The sequence below is a fragment of the Pteropus alecto genome, unplaced genomic scaffold (genome assembly GCF_000325575.1).
Source record: "Pteropus alecto unplaced genomic scaffold, ASM32557v1 scaffold195, whole genome shotgun sequence".
Classification (NCBI taxonomy): domain Eukaryota; kingdom Metazoa; phylum Chordata; class Mammalia; order Chiroptera; family Pteropodidae; genus Pteropus; species Pteropus alecto.
The window spans coordinates 1,322,829-1,332,964 of NW_006438073.1; the positions used below are offsets into that span (position 1 = coordinate 1,322,829).

The 10,136-nt window shown below is 46.8% G+C and overlaps 1 protein-coding gene across 1 annotated transcript in view; it reads left to right on the top strand.

The window, feature by feature from the left end:
* SCAF8 (SR-related CTD associated factor 8) overlaps window positions 1-9,350 on the top strand; it is a 192,660-nt gene extending 183,310 nt beyond the window's left edge. Inside the window, exons 25-26 of the transcript XR_001517179.2 lie at window positions 976-2,121; window positions 5,751-9,350. The gene's annotated coding sequence lies outside the window, so the exon portion shown is untranslated. The remainder of the gene's footprint in view (window positions 1-975; window positions 2,122-5,750) is intronic.
* The last annotated feature ends 786 nt before the right edge of the window (window positions 9,351-10,136 follow it).

A 10,136-nucleotide genomic window follows, 5' to 3' on the forward strand; every position in this document is an offset into this window, starting at 1 on the left:
GTCTTATCCTTTCTAAGCCTCAGGTTGCTCCTCACCTGTGAACTGGGATGATAATGCTACCTCCCCCAGTGGGTGGTTACAAGACGCAAATGAAATGAACTATCTAAAGCACCGAGCCCAGTGCTTGGCACAGAATAAACAGTGAATATTAGTGTATCTTCACTTCTTGAATTTTCTCTCCCTAAGTTAGTATAGAGTTGAGTTTCTTCCCACAGTGCTTTTGTGCTAAAATCATCTGTGTTGTTCCAGAACAGTCCAGGCTGTGCTGAACATATGAATTCAGATATCGGTCCATTGCAGAGCAGTCAAGATCCCCTACATTGGGCAGAGCCCACACGGTGCCACCTATTAGCTGTTCTTAGTGTCTGAAAATATGCCGAAGTAAAATAAAGAAGAAATCCTGCAATTGTTTTTAAGCTTATATATCACTTAGATCACGCTGACTGCGTACTTTACAAATATTAACTCATTTAATCCCCATGCGATTCCATCAAGTAAATTGAGGAAACTGAGGCACTTAAGTCATTTCCTGAGGTCACAAAGCTAGTGCAAGAATTGAGGAAATTTTACATATGAGGAAACTGAGGCACTTAAGTCATTTCCTGAGGTCACAAAGCTAGTGTAAGAATTGGAGCCAGGATGTAACCAGACATACCGACTCCAGAGCAAGGGCTGTTAACTATTATGCTGTGAGTGCTCATGAAACACACACACACACACACATGGGCTTCTTCTTCCAGCTTCTTTACATTCACTTCCCTGGAAAATACACGATGGTCAGAGCTCTGTTGACGTTGCCTAGCGTAGTCGTATCCGGGATGATGGAGACTGATGTAGCCAGGAAAGGAGAGGATCGGATGTTTAATGAGGAGGAGCCTCTGCTAACAGTGAGCTGTTTTCTGGGAGGCAGAGAGGGTAAGGCAAGACTTGGCATCTCTAAAGAGTTCTGACCACGCTCCTTATCTCCATGCTCAGATGGAGAAGCCGTCCAACATGAGACAGCAAGGAAGTCATCAATGCCAGCTCCCAGAGGAAAGAGGAAAAGAGGAAAAAGGAGATTTTCAGAAGCCGGTTATGTTAAGCATGGTAACCGAGGAGCCTAAAGTGACAGAGGAAAAAAGATAAGAGACTCCTGCCCTGGGGCGAGGCACTCGGTTGCCACATCTGGCCTGCAGGGCGTTGCAGAATGTCTGTGCACAGCGAGATGGGGAAGCAGATACTCCGCTCGTCCTTGTCCGGTGGGCAGCATCGAAGTGCTTGCTGTGCTCCAGGTCCTGAGCCAGTTACGGTGATGCCCCCTCACTTCCTGCCCTGTGGTCTGCTGTCTATCGGGGAGGGGGCGACCGTGAGACAACGAATAGTCACCATCGTATGGAAGCACAGAGCTGGTTCCACCCAGCAGACCCTGGATGACCTTCAGCGTTCATAGACAGATGCCACGTGTGCCCGAAGTGCGAGAGGGTTACCAGGAGCTCGCTGCAGGCGTCTGGGCAGGGCTGAGGGCGATGCTGGTGGGGAAGGAGAGAAACCCTCTCGGGGGTCACCAGGAGAAGACTGGAGGATGAACGCTTGTAGGAGAGAAGCAGAGGAGACATCAAAGGTGGCCCCAAGCAGCTTGGGACATAGGGACGCTACTGACTGAGGCAGGAAGTGGGGCAGAGGAGGAGGAGGGAGCCTGGGGAGGCGGCACAGAGACAGGGTCAATGCGGAGAAGGGCCGCCCCTCCCAGGATGTGGGGAGTCATTCTCTCTGGGATCCCCCCGCTGCTAGTAAGTACTTTCTGTGGACTGATGAAATCATGTGCCTTGGAAATAAAATAGGGGCCAAACGTAAATTTCTGTGGTGGCAGCAGGTGGGGAAGAGACCGGGGTCATCGGGCCCCGAGGCGGAGGACCGCCGGGCGCCTCTCAGACCTACTGCTTGTGCCTTTGCTTTCAGCAGCAGCTCGCGGACGTGTGGGCTGACAGCAGGTGTCCGCCCCTCTGTCTACCCCGCCCCTGGAGCGACGCTGGGGAGACACAAAAATACCTCGGGAACTTTCTCAGGATGGCTTGTTTCTCATTACCTCGTCACCAGGAAGAGACGATGGCTCTCTCCATCACGCCCGGCCTTCTCCGGCAGGTAAACTCGGCTCGCCCTCAGGTTGCTGTGGGCGCAGGTGGCATCAGAGGCACTGCTGATTAATAACAATAATTAGGGGTGGGTTCGTTTCTTAGTTAAATTTTAGGCCCGGGTAGGACACCACGCGAGTTAATAATATCCTCTTGTTAACAGAAAATCGTACTTTAACAAAGAAATTTTCTAAACCTTGTGATAAATTGTGTCAACCTATTTAAAAGGACCCTAAATTGCTTTATCAAATCTATCACGGCGTTGCCGGCCGGGGGTGCGCAGGTGCAGATGACGGATAAAGAGAGTCTGTGAGGTGAGAGAGGAGACGTGCAGCAGCTGCCTGCACGGGGCTTCTGTGCCGTCTGCTCTCGGAGCTTCTGTTTTAAAACGAGCTGTCTGTTTTTATGAGGGAATTCCACCAGGGAAAGTGTGTTTGCTAAGACGCTCATTCCGATGACATGGAATAATAAAAGATGCACACATCGTTCCCCATCCCCTACCTGGGAGAAGGGATGGGAAGGGAGTCGGGGAAAGGAAGCAGGTTATTCTAGAGGTTTGAAGAGCAGCTAATAACTATGTTTTCTTTCTTTCTCTTTAAAAAGAATGAGAAATATACATCTTTTAAAAACTCTTGACCCAATAGTCAAGGAAAATTGTGGGCAGAAATATTGCATTAATCCTGTACTTCAGGGAACCACTGGAGATGTTGACAGTAGTTTTATAAGAATCTAGAAAAGAAAATGTTAATGTCAAAAGGATTTAAAAAGGTTTTTATGGAAACTGATTTTTTGCAGTGTAATGATACAAAGCTAACCTCTTACAGAGGGGTTATATGTAGTCCTGTAGAAAGGTCGTCTAATTTAAAATCCCGAAGTTTGGATTTTAAAGCTTGTGCCTTATTTAAAAATTATAATTAGGAAGTTTGAGTAAAAACCAGACAATAAATACAAGTTCGAGGTATTATTGCTCTAACTTAAGACAACAAAGATTAATTTATGTATCTGTTCATTCCAATAAGTATTTATATTACAGACGAGACAGAGATTTTAAAAAACAGATTTTTCTTCTGTATGACACCTCTTCTCCATTCTCTCTATCATTATAGTCTGTAAATTCCTTTTTAAAAAATATGATAGTACTGTGTATGGCTGTTAAAAAAATGTAATAGCACTGTATACAGCTATACGTCTCTATGCATTGACATTCAAATATATGTATTTCATATGTACAGAAATAGATGAAGTATATGACACATTCGATGAGTATTTACTATAATTGTTACAGGATATACTAGTACTTTGTTTTTCTTTCTTTTGGGATATATTGGACTAAGAAGAAATTGGCATGTCAATATCTGAGCTCAAGGCCAGATTTTAGCTCATTTAATACCCCCGATTTGAAGCTGAAACCCCCAAATTATATGTGATCACCAAACTATAACTTTTCGAGGAGCTATGTGACAGTTAATATTCAGCTCCACCCCGGGACCTAAGTGGATTTCATAGCTCTACTTACTGAGGAGAAAGCTGCTAGTTCTAACATCCCGGCAGAAGTCAATTCTCCACGGAATTCAATTTCAAAAAAAAATCTCTTCCCTCCCCAAGTCCTGTCTACACACCAGATGGCTCCCCGCCAACGACTTCCCAACGCCAAATGTGGCTTCCGTTGTCTTTGTCAGCAGGCAGAGTTTTTCCTCCCTTTCTACCCACTCAGAACGGTGACATCCAAACCCCAAACCTCAATACTTTCAATACCAATAAGCAGCAGCACTTAGAGCACAGAGAGTTCTGGAGCCTGGAGAGTGGGAACGATGGAACGTAATGAATAAGGTTGGGCGGAAGTAAAAGGGGTCCAGGAAGAGTCGAAACGGAGAAGCTGTGAGAAGATATGATAGTACTGTGTATGGCTGTTAAAAAAATGTAATAGCACTGTATACAGCTATACGTCTCTATGCATTGACATTCAAATATATGTATTTCATATGTACAGAAATAGATGAAGTATATGACACATTCGATGAGTATTTACTATAATTGTTACAGGATATACTAGTACTTTGTTTTTCTTTCTTTTGGGATATATTGGACTAAGAAGAAATTGGCATGTCAATATCTGAGCTCAAGGCCAGATTTTAGCTCATTTAATATTTCCGATTTGAAGCTGAAACCCCCAAATTATATGTGATCACCAAACTATAACTTTTCGAGGAGCTATGTGACAGTTAATATTCAGCTCCACCCCGGGACCTAAGTGGATTTCATAGCTCTACTTACTGAGGAGCTAGTTCTAACATCCCGGCAGAAGTCAATTCTCCACGGAATTCAATTTCAAAAAAAAATCTCTTCCCTCCCCAAGTCCTGTCTACACACCAGATGGCTCCCCGCCAACGACTTCCCAACGCCAAATGTGGCTTCCGTTGTCTTTGTCAGCAGGCAGAGTTTTTCCTCCCTTTCTACCCACTCAGAACGGTGACATCCAAACCCCAAACCTCAATACTTTCAATACCAATAAGCAGCAGCACTTATAGCACAGAGAGTTCTGGAGCCTGGAGAGTGGGAACGATGGAACGTAATGAATAAGGTTGGGCGGAAGTAAAAGGGGTCCAGGAAGAGTCGAAACGGAGAAGCTGTGAGAAGTCCAAGAACAAGGTTAATGGGATGAGGGAGTCGAAGAAGTGGAACCTGGGGCCGTAAAGAGAAATTTGGGAGAAAAAAGACTGCTCATATTTTGTAAGTTTTGCGTTTCACAGAAAGTTTATGGGCTCGGCAAACATATTTCCTATGCTGAGGGCTCCAGCAAAAATAAATGCTAGCTGTATAACCACTGGCAAGTAAGAATTGACTGGACATCTTTACGATATATAGCATTATGATAGGTACTTTATTTTGATTCATAAGATATTAATTGTTTACATTTTTGGATACGTTAATCAGACGATCTTTATAAATTATGAAAAATGAAACAAACTGAAAACATCAGTTTTATCCACTTAGAACAATGAATGTCGCAGGCAATTTTTTTAAAGATGTGTCTTTTGAGGGTGAAGTCCAAGCTTAAGCCTTTCACTGCATCTTGGAGGATGTCTGCCTGTGGGTTACGCAGGAGCCAGACGAGTGCTTCGGCGGCCTGGGCTGCTCCACTCAAAACTCACTCACCCATGTAAGAGTGACATGCTTCCCAGGGAACACCGAGGACCTCTGCCTCTTCTTTGGAGATGCCTGGAGATGCTTTCCAGCTCAGCGTGGGCAGTGACAGTGCTGGCCCTGGCCAAGAGGGAGTCTCTGTGGGATTAAGAAAGGGTTTTAGATCTGGCATCTCGAGCGATCTTCTAAACAAACACAGACCTGTTATCACTGAGCAGTCATCCTACCAGGCAGCCTTTTGTTTATCGGTATTTCTTCAAGATATATAGGGCGGACTCTAGTAACGGGTCAGTGGGAATGACAATGGTCAAATGAATGCAAGAGAAAGATCACTCGTGTGCTCCAGTGTGTTCCCCACAACTCTACCTGTCAGTCAGACACCATACACACCTGCAAGTGACCTGAAGGTGGATCCAATGGAGGGTAGACCCAGAGTCTCAGGTTAAACTCAGCTCTTTGGACTTGTAATCAGGCCTACCGCCTTCTCTCTTTCAGAGTTTGAAGAATGCGGGGAAGCAAATCGTGCGAGCTCCTGAGAGGCGGCCACAAGACCCGTTTGTATTTGGCCAGGTGTCCTTCCGACAGGAGAGCTTTCCTGAGAAAGGCTATCCCCTAGAAATCTCGACTTCCCCCGACCCCCTGGCCGAGTCGCCCGCCGGAGTCAGCGCTGTCTTTGCTAGCTTTCACTCGATCCTGGATGCCAGGAGGAAGGCTGCGTGAGCTTAGTGGCGTGAAGTAGTAGAGAAGCACTCAGTGGAAGCAGCCGTGGCTGGAATCCTCGCTCTCGCCCACAGAGAGGCTGTACGGCTGCATTTGAGCTCCGTGGAGATAGGTATTAAACACAGTCACTCTGGGCTGATATTGCCATCGTGTACGTGTCTAACGTCATTTCTGTAGCCCGTGGAGCCCAGGCTGAGGCAGAGAGCTTACACGGCAGGAAGATTCTCTTCCTTCAGGTGCTTGGAAAGAGAGAAAATAGTCAAAAGCCACAATTTTAGAAAAGAATCTTCCAAAAACGAGAAAGGGGTTTTAAGGAAACGCTTTTTCAGGTGGATCTCAGGGAAGGGTGACTTGTTTGTTCTCGCCATCGGCTCTGTGTCCTGCTACCAGGAAGCCCAGCAAAATACTCCACAGAACGGGAAAGATTTTGGAAACAGAACTCAACCCCACGGACGTCAGTAGCTTCTATGTGCCAGAGAATGTACTGAGTGCCTGGGGATACCAAGATGGACTGGACACGATCCCTTCCCTTACTGAGCTTCGATCTGGGTAATTTTTAAATGAAGATTCTGCATGAGAATACGACAAAATGGTGATATCTAGCTACTATTATTTTGAACTTTTTAGAAAATAATAGGGTATTATCGCCGAATACTTTTGATGGGTGCGAAGGGACCGGATGGTGAAGGAAGTGGGTCTGCCTTTTTAAACCTTGACACTGTCCTTGTCTTTGCCCCAGGTGAAAATTTCAGTTTATCTTTGGGAGCCGCTTTGCTTTAATTGGGCCTGTGGTTATTCTCCAGGGAGGCCGGTCCTGCTCCGCAGTGAAGATGACCCAGCGTAACTTTCTGATTATTCCCCACGTCCCTGGCTCTTCTGTTTCCTTTGCTGATTCAACCCCACCTTTCGAGGGGTCTGTCTCTTCTTATTCTACAGTCTTGACCTTGGGCATTTCACCCATGCCCAGGGCTTGTGCATTCTTTCTATATCCCAGTTATTTCTCAGTCTATATCTTCAGGTCCAATCTCTGTTCCGATACTAAGTTCACACATTCTCCCCATACTCTTCCAAAACGAATCCTCTAGTCTATCCTGGCTAGACTGGTGCTTAAAACCTTTTCAGAGGGTTCTCGTTGTTCTAAAGATAAAATCCAAAATTCTTAACATGCCAACGACAGCATGCACGGCTGGCTCTCATTTGCTTCTTGGGCTCATCTCTTGTCACTCTGTCCCTACTCCTTGTCCTTTTGGAAGCGGCCCAGCTCTCTCCCACATCGGACCCTCAAATTGACCATTCCCCTTACCTGGAATGACCCAACTCGGTCATCCTTCAGAGCCCAGCTCAAACGCTGCTTTCTCCAAGGGGCCCTCACTAGTTCCCGAGAGCGGTGTTAGCTCTCATTAGCATACTCTCTGCATCTTTAGCAGAGACATCAAAAGGCACTACAGTCACGTGCCACTTTATGATGGGGATACGCTCTCAGAAACGCGTCGTTAGGCAATGTTGTTGTGCGGGTATCATAGAGGTACTTACACACACCTCGATGGTATAGCGCCTACTACGCACCTGGGCTGCGTAGTATAGCCTGTGGCTCCTGGGCTACATACCTGGCCAGCATGTTACTGTGCTGAATCCTATAGGCAATTGTAACACAATGGTATTTGTGTGTCTAAACATATTTAAACATAGAAAAGGTACAGGAAAAATACAGTATAAAAGATAAAAATGTACACCTGTATAGGGCACTTACCATCAATAGAGCTTGCAGGATTGGAAATTGCATAAACCAGTAACATAGTCATTTATTATGATTAAATGCTGAGGACTGCACGCACTCATATGTGCTGTACTTTTATATGACAGGCAGCACAGCCGGGTTGGTCAACACCAGCATCACCACAAACACATGAGTAATGCTTATGCATTGTGCTATATTAAGGTGGCCGTGATGTCACCAGGTGAGAAGAATTTTTCAGCTCCATTATAATCTCCTGGGACGACCATCATTGACAAAACGCGTAGCGCGTGACTACTTGTAAGATCGTTTGCTTGCTATCTACCTCCCTCAGATTGTAATAATTACACAAATTATCTCCCTAGCGCCTAATACAGTGCCAGGTGCTCAAAAGACACGTCCTAAGTGGATTGGTGAATGAGCGAGCTTATGTATCAGGGGCTAAATTTCTCTTCCTAACATAACATGAATGTTCATCTTTACTGTAGACAGAGCTGCATCTCTGCAGATTATTTTTTAATGGAGCGGGACTCAGATCGAGACATTGCAGCCTGGGCTCCGTGCGGGGCACGTGCTGATTCCCTGTATGGGGCTCAGGCCAAGCAGAGAGGCACCCCGTAGGGACCCCTATACACGGTTTCACATTTGGGGGACTATTGTTTGGTTTTAACTTTTCTTTTTCTTTCTGCAAGTCCTTTCTGTTCCCCCAAGCCCTCTGCGGAACTTTGCTGACCCTTACAGCTTGGTCACAGCGTGCAGGGAGGACTCAGGAGGGGTCTAGGCCTCCACTTGGGGCAAAGCTGTAAGGAGAACTTGCAGCAGAGGGAGTGGCAGTCGGGAACAAAATGGCCGGCTGAGGGGACAAGAGCCAGCAGGGAGAGATTTTTAGAAATGATAATATTCATCTGGAATGTGCAAGCATGTTTTGGGAAGAAAAACTAGACAATGCCTGGACTTTCTGAGGTTACATAGTGTGCTGGTTACCAACTCACTGCCTGTCAGCTCCAATTTACCCTTTTTGCCCCCGCTAAGAATGGATCTGGGCCTTTCGTATAATTTTCTTCGCCAGCTGGCTGTTGTTAAGCGGTATCAGTAGAGGCTGTGGGGAAAACGCTGCAGGACAGAGTTCTGCGGGCTGTTGCCATGCTCTGACTTGGCTGGTTTCTGCCTTTCGGGCGGCTTCTCCAGCACCAGGATCCTACAGTGCAGCGCAGCCAGCAGCACCCAGTGGCCACGGGCTTCGCCCCAAACCTCCCTCTTACGGTGGTTTTGTGGTGAAGTGTTTCCTGAGACACCTCCCTGTGAACAGCTCTCCCCACACACTGTAGGGTAGATTATCAGCAAATTTCCAGAGAGTGGAGTTCCAGCAAGTTCCACCAGAAGGACAGTACAATGAATTTTCTACCATTGATCGAGCCACGGACATGCCCTCCCCAGCAGGGTGTGGGGCTCAGCCTGGGGGTGGGGGAGGCTCCTCCCTGGGCACTCTGTCTCAGCGCTAGGGCTAGTGGCTGCTTAAGACATCCCTACATTTGGGATTCCTGTTTTCTTCTGAGTTCTTGTTACTTCTTACTAGGCGATCCCTGGTTGCTCCAAATCCCATCATAGTGAACAATTCTTCATATTAAACTTTCACTGTTCAATTGTGGCGTGGTTTCTCTCTCCTGATTGGGCCCACACTGGTACACATGAGATGGGGCTCAGACACTGATTGCTTGGCTGTCGGGGGAAAGTGTCGCTAGAAGACGGAGGAATTAGAGACATTTGGGTCCTATGTATTTTTCCAAGTTTGTGCAATGAACGTATTACTTGTATAATCAGAAAGAAAATAAACATTTTAGAACAGTGTGAAAAAATGCAAGACGAGAAGCAAGGGGGGAAAACATGATAAAGCCCCAGTGTAGTATGTCTGTGGCAGAAGTAAGGAACATGCTAAGGGGAAAGCTCCTTAGGGGAGATGATGCTGAGTATTGAAGGGTGGGCGGGGTGGCAGGCACTTTCCCAGGCAGAGCCACCGTGTACTATGACTGGGGAGAGCTCACGTAGCAGGAAGGGGTCAGTCACCGGCTCAGCGTGCACAGAACCGGAAGCTGTGGAAGGTGAGAGCCAGGTCTGATCACAGCAAAACCTTGGGGGCTTCATTTAAAAACTGCAGGGGTGAGAAAGTTGATTCAACTCGTCTTTTAACCAGGGGCAGCTGCGAAACATCTTCCTTGCAGCTGTCCAACCATCTCCCCCTGTCTGGGAGCTTGACTGACCAAGGGCCCTGGAATGCACCTAAGGGTTTGTTCCCAAGGCCACACTTGCCACCTGGTTGCTCCCAGCCAGTAACTGGTAGAGACCTGGACGCTGGGGCATGTGGGTTCCAAGGAGAAGTGGGAACCCTAGGACGGGGTGGGGGTGGGGGGCTTTGGGTGCAGCACTCC